The sequence below is a fragment of the Microcebus murinus genome, chromosome X, assembly GCF_040939455.1.
Source record: "Microcebus murinus isolate Inina chromosome X, M.murinus_Inina_mat1.0, whole genome shotgun sequence".
Lineage (NCBI taxonomy): Eukaryota > Metazoa > Chordata > Mammalia > Primates > Cheirogaleidae > Microcebus > Microcebus murinus.
In genome coordinates, this window is record NC_134136.1 from 101,643,712 (window position 1) to 101,659,502 (window position 15,791).

General features: G+C 33.7%; 1 long non-coding RNA gene across 4 annotated transcripts in view; it reads left to right on the forward strand.

The window, feature by feature from the left end:
* LOC105867098 (uncharacterized) overlaps nucleotides 1-15,791 on the forward strand; it is a 58,565-nt gene that overhangs the window by 21,954 nt on the left and 20,820 nt on the right. For 3 of the 4 annotated variants that reach the window (XR_012916016.1, XR_012916017.1, XR_002223029.2), the window contains 3 exons: nucleotides 1,108-1,221; nucleotides 14,548-14,650; nucleotides 15,235-15,495. This is a non-coding gene — a long non-coding RNA (uncharacterized LOC105867098). The remainder of the gene's footprint in view (nucleotides 1-1,107; nucleotides 1,222-14,547; nucleotides 14,651-15,234; nucleotides 15,496-15,791) is intronic. The other variant, XR_012916018.1, reaches the window with a different exon arrangement.

Below are 15,791 nucleotides of genomic sequence, written 5' to 3' on the forward strand. Positions count from 1 at the left end.
TGGCCTGTTGTGGGATTTCTCAGCCTCCATAATTGCATGAGTCAATTCCCCTAATAAATCCTTTCTTTTATATCTATATCATCCATATCTATACCTATATCTAATTTATTTCGCATGAGTTCTACTCCAAATGTGTCTTCCTAAGACTATACTTTGGTTGCTTGTGATTGAATTTCCATCTTAGCAGTAAAATAAGATATTTAGAGTATATTCTGCCAAAGAAGACTAATTTTAATCATCATAGATTGCTTTTATTCATTTAAACTTGAAATAGTGACCCTTCATGAACATTTATACAGTTTGCTGTTATCCACCATTTATTGATTATGATACTATTAATAGCTGCTGAGAGAACAGAAGTATTAGACTACCTCATTGTAAGGCTAAAAGTTGAAAAATTCTTATAAATTATAAACCATATAATAGTTCAAACTGGGAAAATGGAATATTACAAGTGGCAAAATTTAGCAAGCATAAAAGAAACATATTTGCTGAAATTTTACCAGGAAAATGTTATATATAAGAAATTTCAGTAAATTATCATCATCAAAAAGCACTTAAGTGCCCACCTGTACCTGGAACTCTTTAGAAAGTGAATAAAGCAAATAAAATGATATGCTACTTTTAGTATGAAAATATATGTTTATGAATAATTTGTTTAGAATATAAGTTTAGTATACTGGGAAAAATACATGTCCATACTGTTCAGATTTTTAATGTAGCATATAATCATTACACAGAATTATTTATCACTGAAGCTTCAGTAATAAAATCATAGGATAACAGAAGCTTGAGCATCAATAAAGAAATAACAATTTAATGTTGTATTATCTGAAACAGAAAAAGAAGTTTTATGCAAGCTGCTGAAAGCGTTATTCTCAAGGCCCTTTCCCTGGGTTATATCTCAATGTCATTTAAGGGACAGAAGAAAAATACCACTCGGTAACAATTTCCTCTGCCTAATGTACTTCCATAAAAACATTTGTATTTAATCAATAGTCCTTAATTTCTATGCAATACATTTACTAACTTATTCATTCACTTATTCATCTATAAATTTATTCATGTCTCAATTACTGACTGAACATCATTCTACCTGTCTAGTAGGATTCTAGTCAATGAAGATATGACAGAGAGCAAGACATTCAAAGTTGCTGCAATCATAGATGTTATATTCTGACCAAGGGAACCAGAATGTAAGACATGGAATAAATAGATAAGGTAAGTTTAGATATGAGAATTACACTGAAGTAAAAAAAAAAAAATGCAAGCTTCTAATAAAAATGGCAGAGGGGTGGATTAATAAAATGTAGTATATAGAGTAGTACATGCAGTACTACTCAGCCATAAAAACCAATGGTGAATTAATACCTCTTGTATTATTCTGAATGGAGCTAGAGCCCATTCTTCAAAGTGAAGTATCACAAGAATTTTAAAACAAGCATCACATGTACTCACCATCAAATTGGTACTAACCAATCAACCCTTATGTGCACATATGGAAGTAACATTCATCGGGTGCCAGGTAAGTGGGAAGGGGGAGGAAGGGATGGGTAAATTCACACCTAATGGGTGCAGAGCACACTGTCTGGGGGATGGGCAAGCTTGTATCTCTGGCTTGGATGGTGCAAAGGCAATGTATGGAACCAAAATGTTTGTACCCCCATAATATTCTGAAATCTAAAAATAAATTTTTAAAAAATGATGGAGGAACTGCTTTTGGATTTCATGAAGAATATACCTGAATGCCAATAAAAAGCAGGCTATTTAAAGATTTTATAAAATAGTATTTTAGGCAGAGGGAACTGCAAGTTAAAAGGTATAATAAGGAACTTGCTTCATTCAATGTTCAAGGAAGAGAGAAGAGGCCAGTACAGCTAGAGCATAGGGAACAAATCAAGGAATGAAAAGATAAGAGGTTGTAGACCATGATAAAAATTTGGGATTTGATTAGAAGTATGGTGAGAAATCATTAGAGAGTTTTGAGAACAACATGATCTTAATTTTAAAATTTATATATTTTAAATATTATGTATACAGAAAAGTGCATAAATCACAATTATACAATTTGATGAATTTTTCAAAATAAACAAATCTTTGTAACAAATAGACCAAAAAATAGAAAATTACTAACATCCCCAAAGCCCATGACACCACCAAAAGTAACCACAATTGTGATTTGTATCACCATGGCTTAATTTTATCTTTTTCTTAACTTTCATATTGTGATAATGTCATTTGTGTTTAGCTTCTTTTGCTCAACATTATGTGAGATTCATCCAAGCTATTGTATGCATTCATAGTTTGTTCACTATTTTTCTGTTCTGCTATTGTTTGGCATTTAAATTGCTTCCATTTGGGGGATATTACAAATAATGCAGCTGTGAATATTCTTATACATGTTCACAGGTGAACAAACAGTTGCATTTATCTTGAGAATATAGCCAGACAGGTCATAGGTATACAATGTTTATTCTTCGTAAATATAGCCAAAGAGTTTTCCAAAGTGAATTCTCAGTTTATATTCTTCAATATGTGTGTAAGTTTCCATATAGCCTACATACTCTAAAACATTTACATTGTCAAATAAAGTTTTTATTTAATTTTCGACATCATTCTGAGTATAGTGTGATGTCTCATGATTTTTGAAGATATATTTTATAGTTTTTATTCTGCATTATCTTGTACATATTTCACAAATAGGAAAATGCTTTACTTTTAAGTTCACAGATTAATGAATTTTCACAAATTTAAACACTCAAATAGCCATCACCACAATCAAGACATTTTCATCATGCAAAACTTCTCTCATTTCCCTGTGCAGTTAACCTCTACCCACCCCAGCCCCAGGCAACCACCAATCTGTTTTTGGTCACAATTAATCAGTTTTGCCTCTTCTATACTTTCATATATGTGGAATCATACTATAGGAATTCTTTTGCATCTGTCTTCTTTTATTCTGCATATTTATTCATGTTGCTTTGTGTGTCATTACTCTTTTTATTTTTATTACAAAGTAGTATCCCAATATATCAATATGCCCCCAAAATGTTAGCCATTTTTCAATCCAGTCATCTGTTGATGGACATTAGAGTGGTTTCCAATTTTGGTTATTATGAGTGAAATTACTATGAACATTCATGTGTAAGCCTTTATGAAGACATGTTTTCTTTTCTTTCCACTCCACCTTGGAATGGGCTTTGTACTAAGTATATGTTTATTTATATCAAAAATTGCCAAAAAGTTGGACAAATTTACACTCCTAAGAGCAATATATAAAAGTTTCGCTTTCTTCACATGCTTGTCAATATTTGGAATTCACTGCCCTTTCAATTTTAGCTATTCTAATGAATGTATAGTTAGTGATGTCTTTAAAAGGACAGATGTTTTACTGTTAGAACATTCAATTGATTATTTTCTTATAAATTAGTGCTTTATGCATAGAAATATTTGCTAACCAATAGACTGCAAAGATTTTCTTATGTTTTCTTCAAGATATGTATAGGTTTAGCTTTTATAATACTTTTAAGTCTATGATCCATCTAATGTTGAATTTATAAGTATGAAGATCTGGTCAAGGTTCTCTTTTTATTTTTTCATACATATATCCCAGCATATCAGTACCACTTATTGAAAAGATTATTTTTTTCTGTTGAATTATGCTGGTACTTTTTCAAAGAAAATTAATTGAACATATATATGTGTGAATCTATTTCTGTATATCATACTGTCTTAATTTTTGCAGTTTTAAAATAAGTTTAGAAAACAGTGTAAGTACTTAAACTTTGTATTCTTTTAAAAATTGTCTTGGCAAGTCTAAGTCTTTTAATTTTCCATATAAATGTTTAGAATCAGTTTGTCAATTCCTAGGGGAAAAACAAGCCTGCTTGGATTTTGATTGAGATAACTTACAATATATAGATCAATTTTGGAAGAATTGATCTGAAATAATATTGAGTTATCTAATCCATGAATGAGGTATATCAGTTCTATTTTTTAGTTCTTCATTTTTCTGATCGACATTTTCTAGTTATAAGTGTAGAGGTCTTTCATATATTTTGTTAAATTTATTCCGAAATACTTCATGATTTGAAGATTCTCTTGAAAATAGAATTGATATTAAACAGAAATCATGAGAACAGATTATCTTTGATTTTTTCCTCAGCTATAGGGGAAAAGGACTTAGTCTTTGCCTTTAAGTTTATCATTAGCTGTAGGTTTTTGAAGGTTCTCCTTATAAGAGATTCTCTTGAAAATAGAATTGATATTAAACAGAAATCATGAGAACAGATTATCTTTGATTTTTTCCTCAGCTATAGGGGAAAAGGACTTAGTCTTTGCCTTTAAGTTTATCATTAGCTGTAGGTTTTTGAAGGTTCTCCTTATAAGATTAAGTAAATTCTCTATAATTCTTAGTTTGGCTGAGATATTTTATGATGAGTGGGCATTGCATTTTATTAAATACTTCTCCACATGCTGAATTGATCATTTCATTTAATTATGTCTGATTTTATTGACATAAAGGTTTTTTGTCATTATCTCCTCTTATTTTCTTTTTAATGCCTATTAGATCTGTAGTTATAACTTCTTTTAAATTCCTAATACGTATTAAGGTCGGGCGCAATGGCTCACGCCTGTAATCCTAGCACTCTGAGAGGTCTAGACAGGAGGATTGCTTGAGGTCAGGAGTTCAAGATCAGTCTGAGCAAGACCCTGTCTCTATTAAAAGTAGAAAAACTAGCCGAGTGTTGAGGCACGTGCCCGTGGTCCTACCTACCTGGGAGGCTCAAGCAGGAGGATTGCTTGAGCCCAGGAGTTTGAGGTTCCAGTGAGCTCTGATGACGCCACTGCATACTACCCAGGGTGACAGAAAGAGACTGTCTCAAAAAATAAATAAATAAAAATAAAAAACTTCTTCAACTGTAGTTAAACAGCAATTGCCTGAAGCTGAGAACACACCCTCTAAAAGCTCTGTATTTCTGCTTATCAAAACAATGGCATTTCAGATAAGAGTCTCTATCCTTCTCATTTGTCGGCAAATTAATAAAACTCTTCTTTCCTTCTCCTCAAAAATAAATAAATAAATAAATAAATAAATAAATTCCTGATGTTAATCATTCATGCCTTTCTATTTTTCTTTATCAAATTAGATTTTTATAGATTTTATTTTTCTTTTAATAAAAGCTCCTTTTGGTTTCATTAAATTTCTCTGTTCTTTTCTGTTGTCTTCATCCTGATTTTCAATTTTTATCTTAGTTATTTTTTTCCTTTTACTTACTTTAGGTTTAGTTTTCTTTTTGCTTCTAATTTTCTTAATTTTTCTTTTTTTAAAAGTTTCTTCAGGTGGAAGATAATAGATTATGTGCATATATACATATATGATAAAAATGTATAACTTTAGTAGCATTCTACAAATTTTGATATGCTGTGCTTCTCATCTTCATTCATTTCAAAATATTTTTGTAGTTTTCCTATGATTTCTTCTTCCATCAATGCATTATTTAGAAATGAGTTGTTTAATTACCTTATATTGGAGGAATTTACAGATATCTTACTCTTATTGAATTGTAATTCAATTTTATTTTGGTCAAAGAACACAGTCTGTATGATGTCAATCCTTTGAAATTTATGGAGACTCATTATATGGTCCAGTACATAACCTATATTGGTGAATGTTCCACATACATTTGAAAATAATGTATATTTTGTTGTATTAGGTAGAATGTTCTATAAATATCAATTAGGCAAAGTTTTCTAATCCTACTTTTCTAGGAATTCAATCATTTTTTCTTGTACCTCTTGTAATAATCATGTGATTTTCATTCTTTATTAATGTGGTGAATGATATTGATTGATATACAAATGCATTCTATGGTTAGATTTAATTTAATGATGATGTAATGGCTTTTTTATATGATGCTGGATTTGATTATTTAATACCTTATCTAAGATTTGTGCCTCTTTTTCACATGACAGAATGGCCTTAAATTTTCTTTCTTATAAAGTTGCTCTCAGATATTAATACTTTGTTGTCAAAGTAATTCCTGCTTCATAAAATGAGTTGGGCAGTGGTCTCTTTTTTCCTCTGGAAGTGTTTGCATGAGATTGATATTATTTCTGTGTTTACCTGAAGCTATATGTGCTTGTAGTTTCTCAGTGGGAACGTTTTTAATTACAGATTCCATTTCTATACAAAGTATTCCTAAAATAAGAGGGAGACAATTCAATTTTTACAAAATGGGCAAATTTTTGAGCAGAAACTTTACAGAGGATATTCAAATGACCAAAAACCATTCAACACGTCCAACTTTATTATGCAACAGAACGCTATACAAGAATAAAATATGCAATGGAACATTATGCAGGAATAAAAATAAATCAGCTATAATTTTAAGATGAATCTTTTAACATAATTTTGAGTGAAATAAGTCGGTTACAAAAAGTGGCTCAGGCTGTAGTCCAAGCTACTCAGGAGGCTGAGGCAGAAGGATCACTGGAGCCCAGGAGTTCAAGACCAAACCGGGCAACATAGTGAGACCCTGTCTCAAAAAAAGAAAAGAAAAAGCATATGCTGGTCCAGGTTCAGTGGCTCACGCTTATAATCCTAACTCTGGGAGGCCACAGTGGGAGGATTGCTTGAGGTTAGGAGTTCAAGACCAACCTGAGCAAGAGCAAGACCTCGTCTCTACTAAAAATAGAAAAATTAGCTAGGCAACTAAAAATAGAAAAAATTAGCCGGGCATGGTGGCGCATGCCTGTAGTCCCAGCTACTCAGGAGGCTGAGGCAGGAGGATCGCCTGAGCCCAGGAATTTGAGGTTGCTGTGAGCTAGGCTGACACTATGGCATTCTAGCCCAGGTGACAGAGGGAGATTGTGTTTAAAAAAAAAAAAAAAAGCATATGCAGTTTGACTAAATTACATTCTTTTATGATTCATGACTTCTCAAGGTCATGTTATAGTGTGATAGCATATAAAGAAACGCAAATATTAATACCATAACTATCAGCAATATTGTCTCCTCATAATGTATGGAGAGAGTTGTGTTCAGTAAGGAGCTCCTGAGGGCATATGTGCTGCTGCCAATGTTCTACATCCTGACCTGTGCAGTGATAATACGGGTGATTTGTTTTATAATAATTCATTAAACTACATATTTTATATTTTCATATATTTATGGTTCTTTTACAATAAAATGTTTAGCATTTGAAAAATTATTACTTTCAGCTACATAAAGTATTTTTATACTTAATTATATCCCCGTAAGTGTTTTTCTTATTTTAAAAAATTTGTCCTGTCTCCGCAACACTATGTCACCTCAATGCTGGACTTTCTGTTTGAACATCCTGTCTCTAATTAGCGGGTCTGCTGAAATGTAAAGTTATTTTCCTTTGCCTGCTCATGGTTTTCTTTACTATTTTTTGGTAAAGGTCAAGCTGGTAAGATACAGACACTGGAGCTAACACATCAGAGGTGGCAGCACAGAAATCTTTCTTCTTAGGATGACTAGCTCGCTCCATTGGAGGCATTGGGAAGAAACTTCTGAGCTCCATATAGTGTTCTCCCTGCCTCAGGAATTAAGAAGACAATTTTCTGCCTATAGTGTTTTCTAGAACTTTCTCTACAGTTAAAAATTCATTATATATTCCTAAATGTACCTAACTACACAGACACACACACACACACACACACACACACACAGTCACACACTTACTTATGAAAGGGAGGGTGGACAGATCCCATTCTTCCTTGAAAGGCTCATTGTGCCTCTCAGAAAATTGTGAGGTCAAAGGCTTTACCCATGCACATGAATTTCTCCAACTCAAATCTAGTCTAGCTGGATTTTCTATCTTTATTCTCTCATGTGGGAATTGCAATAGAAAAATTTATCTTCCATAATCTTCCATTTAGATCATTTCATCTGCTGCTTGCAAGGAAAGGTAATTAGTTGGAATTTCAAACAGGAAAGTGACAGTGCATTAAATCTCCATCTTCTTATGATTCTACATCATTCTGTGTCCATTTTATTCACTCTGGCTTTGATACCACTTCAAACCTGATAATTTTGAACTCTATATCTCTAGTCAAAATCGTTTTTCTGAGTTCCTGAAGAAAGAATTACATGTCAGCAGAGCATGTCTATTTGATATAGCCACACTATGGACAGCTCAAAATCAACAAGGATAGGCTTGTGAATTCACTCCAATCAGACATTTTTCCCCATCATCCCACTGAAACCTAGGGTGGTCAGCTCATCCTGGTTTAGTAGGGACTGTTCCAATTTTAATACCAAAAGTTCTAGGCATGCTGGATGGCTGTCAGTCATCAAAGATTGCCCTCATGCTAAGTACAATAATCAGCTCTCCTCCTCAATTACTCAAACCCAGAGCAGATTTTGATTCAATTGATCATTTATTTCTCCTTGTAATATTTTTATTTGTTTCATGGTTTTGTTCCTACTTCGATATCACTGCTTATTATTCTCATTTTCTGTCTTCTTCTCTTCTCCATCTCTAAATTCTGGAACATCTCAAAACTTTGTCTTTGACGTTCATCTCTTTTCTATCTACAGGTACTCTCTCAACTAACTTACACAGTCCTAAGGCTTTAAATACTCTTTTATTCTGATGATTCCAAAATCTATATTTATAAACCTAAGAACATTCCTGGGCTCCAGATTCACATATCTAATTACTGACTTGACATATATACCTGTATGTTTAATAGACAACTCAAACTTAATGTAGCAAGCAGAGCTCTTGATTTTGCCAACCTTCAATAAGTTTCTATCATCTCATTAAATTGTACCAAAGTTTCTTCTGTTCCTTAGGCCAAAGAGCTATAAATTGTGTTTTTGCATTTTGTGATACAAAATTCAGTTCATTAGTCCTTGCCATTCTACTTTCAATATCTGTCTTAGTCAGCTCAGGCTGCCATAACAAAATACCATAGACTAGATGGCTTAAATAACAAAAATGTATTTTCTCACAGTTCTGGAGGCTAGATGTTCAAGGTCAAGGTGTTAGCATGGTTGGTTTCTAGTGAGGACTCTCATTCTGCCTTGTAAATGGCTGCCTTCTCACTGCGTCTTCACATGTCACGGAGAGAGAGAGAGAGAGAGAGAGAGAGAGAGAGAGAGAGAGAGAGCTCTCTTCTTACAATGACATAGTCCCACCTTTATAACCTCATCTAAATTTCATTAGCCGCCAAAGTCCTCATCTCCAAATACTATCATATTGGAGCTTAGGCATCAACATAAGAATTTTGGGGAGACATAACTCAGTCCACAGCAAAGATTAACCCAAATATAATTATAGTCACTGGTGGGAAAGTTCATATTAATTATTTGCACATGTTAACAGGTGGATACAAAAAAAGAATCTCAATTAGTCAGTCTGGAATGGGTTAGAACAGAAGAGTAAATATTCCACTGAGAGGGTTGAACACAAACTTTCCATGCTTGGTAAAACCCTCACTCCAACAGGGCAGTAGTGTTTGCAATTAAATGTCTCTTTGGACTACACTGGGGTAGAGACAACTCTGTGCCTACTTCACGCTGCATGCTCCATTTTCTCCCACTATGTACGATCATCTAAAAACACATTATTTTTCATATATATTATTATTAAATAACCCTTATATTATTTGACCATATTTTTGTGTTTGTTTTGTTTTGTTTCTTTTAGCAATGGGGTCTCACTATGTTGCCCAGGCTATGTGTAGTGGCTATTCACACGCACATTCACAGCTCACAGCAGCCTTGAATTCTGGCCTCAAGCGATCCTCCTGCCTCAGCCTTTTGAGTAGGTGGGACTACAAGTGTGGCACCACTGCACCCCACTTTGTTTATAAGCATCGTTCTGTCTGTCACATCCATGATCTTTGTGACAGTCATATGCCCCCTACATTATTGTGCCTGTATTTAAGCACAGAATGAGAAAAAAAAATCAGAGTGCTTTATATATGATTTTTATTTTATTGTAGTAAGAACACTTAACATGGGATATCCTTTTAACATGTCTTTAAGTGCTCAATACACTATTGATAACTCTGGGCACAATCTAACACAGAAGATCTCAATGTTATACAGAACTTGTTATTCATCTGGCATAAATGAAATTTTATACTCATTGAACCTCAACTCTCCATGTCCCCCTCCTTTCAGCCCCTGATACCAAAATTCTATTCTTTGTTTCCATAAGTTTGACATTTTAGATACTTCATATAAGTAGAATGATGTAATATTTGTCCTTCTGTGACTGGCTTATTTCACTTACAGTAATGTCATTTCTCCAGAGAAGATGTACAAATGATCACCAAGTATGTGAAAATATGCTCAATGTCACTAGTCATCAGGGAAATGCAAATCAAAGCCACAATGAGATTTATATCATACCTGTTAAGATGTCTATTATGAAAAAACAAAAGACCAAAAGTGTTGGTGAGGTTGTGGAGAAATTAGAGCCTTTGTACCCTTTTGGTGGGAATGCAAAATGCTACAGCTGCTATGGAAACAGTATGGAGGTTCCTCAAAAATTAAAAATAGAACTATCATATGATCCAGCAGCTCCAATTCTGGGTATTCATTCAAAAAACTGAAATCAGGATCTCAAAGAGATATTAGTACTCCCATACTCATTGCAGCATTATTCAAAATAGCCAAAATGTGGAAATAACTTAAATGCCAATTGACAGATGAATGGATTAAAAATGTGGTATATATGGCCAGGCACAGCGGCTCATGGCTATAACCCTAGGACTCTGGGAAAGGTAAGCAGGAGAATTGCTTAAGGTCAGGAGTTTGAGGTTGCAGTGAGCTATAATGATGCCACTGCACTCTACCCAGGGCTACAGAGGTAGACTCTGTCTCAAAAAAAGGGAAAATGTAGTATATACATACAATGGAATATTATTCAAGCACATAAAAGAAGGAAATCCTTGTAATATGTGACAACATGGAGGAACATAGAGGACATTATGCTAAGTGAAACCTGCAGTCTTTTTAAATATATATATATATATATATATATATATATATATTATTTAGTACATTATTTCCCTGATCAAAACCATCCATAAGTTTCCCATCAAATTTTCATAGAAATGTAAATTCCTAAGCACAGCCTACAAAGGTCTACATAATTTGGATTTTAACCAAACTATAATGTAACTTTTTACCAGTGATCTCTTGATAAGTACCAGTTCCAGTTTCATTCTTCAAGAAAGTTTCATTCTTTTCTTTTATAAAATAAAGCCATTACCACTCAATGAACTCTTCACTTTCTCTTTCCTAATTCTGGGGTGTGATTCCAACAAATCTTCACTTTATTAGCTTCTCACTTATGTAAGGTGCTTTTTCATCTTCATCAACTCTGAGATACCAATCCTAACCAAATTTTCTAAACTCCCTACTGCACCCTGTTTTCTTTCCCCTTCCCATCATAGGTCTCTTTTTAAAATTCTTGCAAGAATGGAACTCAGGAGGGCCTGAACTTAATCCTGCTGGGACATATATATTTGGTAAATTAGACCCTTTATAGGACTCATTGCTACTATTATTAGCTTAATTCCCATCTTTCCTACTCGAATGTAAACTCCACAGGGGCTATATTTGTTCCTTAATTTATTATTGTTAAAAAGTTTCTCAGGATAAGTAGATGCCTGGCCAATATTAATAGAACAAAAGAATACTTGAAACTGATGAAAAAGCTACTTTTTTCCCTGATACTTCCCATTTAGGTGAAGGCTACCTTTATCAACCTAGGCACCCAAGCCAAAAACTTTGGGTCATCCTTGATTGTTTCTTTTCCCTCTCCCCCTATAAATAATTGAACCTCTCATCTTATTATTTCTATCTCATTCATAGATCTTAAATCTGCTTTTTCTTTCCACTACTATTTTCACTAAAATTTTATGCAGAACATGAAGGATAGGTGGGTATGGCTTTTCAAGAACAACTTACAATGGCTGGGTGCAGTGGCTCATGCCTTTAATCCCAGAATTTTGGGAGGCCAGGATGGGAGGATTGCTTGAGCCCAGAAATTTGAAACCAGCCTGGGCAACATAGGGAGATCTTGTCTCTACAAAAAATGTTAAAAATATTACCCAGGAGTGGTGGCACGCGTCTATACTCCCACCTACTCAAGAAGCTAAGGCAGGAAGATCGCTTGAGCTCAAGAGTTCACGGTTGCAGTAAGCTGTGATTGTACCACTGCACTCCAGCCGGGGTACACAGTGAGACTCTGTCTCTTAAAAAAAAATGATTGAAAGAAAAAAATTTGGTCTCTGACTTTTGAAACAAATGTTATATTTCATTAATTAAAATAAGGACTTCAAACTTCCATGACATTAAGTTCTAGAGTAAACCTCCAATTTAATGGAATAGTCTGGGGTGCATTTCATTTCATGATAATCAAAATTTCTCCTGAAAAAATAAAAGTAAAATTGTCTTCAATATACATACATATATGTGTATAACAAAAAAAATGACATAAAATTATTTATCAGCTATGAAGTTTTACTTGAAGTATTAAGTGCTAAGTATACTAAAAAGAAAGTTACTTTACTATATTTCTCAAGTAGAAACAAAGGATGAAGTAATATAGCGATACTTGATAGACTGTTTGCTTAACAGCTTTATTGAGGTATAATTGATACACAAAGAACTGCACGTATTTAATATGCACAATTTGATGAACTTAGACATATGCAAACACCCATGATACCATCACCACAATCAAGGTGAAAAACATATCTAGAATTTCCTTGTGTCCCTTTGCTCTTGCTTTTGTTTAATAAGTGGCATAGAATTCAGTGTTTCTTGAAGAAACACTTAAACAAACACTTAAAGAAATGCTTTACTAATGAGGAAGGACTTAAATAAGGCTATTATATAAAATTTAGAGTTTAAAAAGTAGAGTACAAAAAAATAACTCACATTCAGAGAAGGAATATAGGCAAATGGATGAAGATGGTAATAGGGAGCTATATATTTAGGGGCAGTGAAAAGAACAATTCTATTGAAGTAGGTGGATATCATTAATACAATAAAATCTGGTATAGGACATATCATGAGAGATTATGAATGCCCAGCTAATGCATCAGAAATTTTATTCTATGGGCAAAAGAGAATGTACAAACAGTTATAATTATTGAAGAACAACCTAGAAAAAATATTTTAGGAAGACCAGGCTCTTTTTATTATGTGGCTCCTACTAGGGCTTCACTGACAGGAATTCTCCCAGCAGCAGAAGAAGGACAATGTGGAGAAGTCATAGACAATTTAAAAGCCGTGGTCCAGAAATGGCCCACATCACATGGCTAGAACTCAGTCTTGTGGCCATAGGTAACTTCAATGGATGTTTAAAAATGTGATTCAGTTTTTTATCCTTGAATAAAGGATGAACACTTATTTCTACGAATAGTTAGCAGGCTTTGTCATAATTGTTTGTTTTTGTTATCCCTTTGATATCTTACTCTTACATTTATAACCTTCGAAGCCAATAAAGAGCAAAATCCAATTGTTGCAAAATGTATTAATTCTTTTTTATGGCTAAGTAGTACTCCATGGTATGCATATACCACATTTTGTTAATCTACTCATGTATTTATGGGCACTTGGATTGATTCCACATCTTTGCAATTGTGAATTGTGCTGCAATAAACATTGAGTGCAGGGGTCTTTTTCATAAAATGACTTTTTTTCCTTTGGGTAAATACCCAGTAGTGGGATTGCTGGATCAAATGGTAGGTCTACTTTTAGTTCTTTGAGGAATGTCCACAACTAGAGGCTACACTAGTTTGCAGTCCCACCAGCAGTGTATGAGTGTTCCTATCTCTCCCCATCCACACCGGCATCTACTGTTTTGGGACTTTTTTATAAAAGCCATTCTTGCTGGGGTTTTAACATTTGTAACATTCTGGATGGAACTGGAGACCATTCTGCTAAGTGAAATATCTAAATAATGTAAAAACAAATACCACATATACTCACTATTAAAGTGGAACTAACCAATCAGCACTCATGTGCACAGATGGAAGTAAAACTCAACAGAAATCAAACAGGTGGGAGGGGGAGGAGGGGATGGGTGAAATCTTACCTAGCGGGTGATGGGTGCCCTTATAACTTTGACTTTAGCAGTACAAAAGCAATTCATCTAACCAAAACATTTGTACCCTCATAACATTCTGAAATTTATAAAGAAGAGCAAAATCCTAATCTGGCTGTAGCATCCATATTGAAGTCCTGATGTGGGAGATGCATCGCCTCCTCTTTTAGATGTGGATGTGATTCCCCATGGTCTGGACACATAAGAAATAAAAAGGCAAGATATATTTCACCATCGTCAAACCCAATATACAATGGCAGGTTGTGAGAAGATAAGCACACAAAAAAATCATACATTTGAAAAATGAAAGAGTGGGAAATATACAGTCACAGGTGCATAGCAAGATAACATATGAGATAGGTATTATGAAAAAAATCCCTGACATGGGAAAGTCTGATTAAATTCTGAATTTGATTCTACAAGAAATTTCATTTACCATTAGCTTTCATGGCCATATCTTTAATGGGCATTGGAGAATTTGCCTTCCTGGAGTGATGCAGAGCTTTGGAGACCACTTCAATATATGACAAGTCTGTAGTACAAAGGTTAGTTCCTTTGCCAATTACATTTTCCCCCAGATTTAGTAGAATTCTAATATATTTGCTCCATATACCAAACAAAAGTAAAAAAGAAAACATTGTACCTTGTATATTCCCTTCTATTTGTTTGAAAACTTATTCTTGAATAAGCTAATTTCTTATTTTCTATTAATAATAAATACTGTGTTAAAAAAAAAAACAGCAAACAACAGAAAGCACACTCTAATGCTCTGGATATTTCCAACAACACCCTTTCCAGGCTCAGTAGGAAAGTGTTTTAAATTCACTTATACAAGTTGTAAATTCTATATGTGTATATTTCAGTGAGCCTTATCTAAAGTGTATGTATGGGGCTTGAGTGATTCAAAGATCTTGAAACTTAATCATTGTAAATTTGAGGTTCTTGGAAAGAAGCTATGCATTGCTCTAAGGATGAGCATGAAAACTCTGAAATTGGAGAGGAGAAAAACTTTCTCCCTTTACACTAGTAGACTTGTGAATGAAAGAGATTTCAATATTAAATGGAGAAAATCATATGTGTAGCCAAAAGAATTGTCTCAGGATCACATGTGCCTTTTTTTGTCTTCCAGCAAAAGAAAAAGTGTTTGGCTCACTGTTCCTTTATTCAAGAGCTGAAAATCTTCGGTAAAGCACAAAGTTTAATTATAGAAAAAGTAGGGTCTAAATGAATAATATAATACAGAACAGAAGCAGGTGCATGTGAAAATAAAATGCAATTTCATAACCGAATGAAAATCATATACTTCAGCCTCAAGATGACAACCCTATTTTGCAGCCATAATTGTTAATCTTGTAAGAGCAGAGGCAGTCTCTATTCAGCATGCTTCTTTGTAAGTATGCACGTGTGTGCATTTGTGAGAGAGGTTATCAGAACTTCATCATATTTTAATATGTATAATTATATATATGCTATTTATATATTTACTACATATTTATATATTTATAATATACTAAAGGTATTGCCTGTATATACATATATTTAAATGCTATTACCTTGAAATAAAATATTGATTCTGTTTCCATATAAGACTATATCAAATCTATATAACTTAAGGAAAAATTAGGTTATTTGGAATTAATTAAAATTTGTGTTCTTTGGTTAGAAGTCTTAGTTTCACTTCTATGA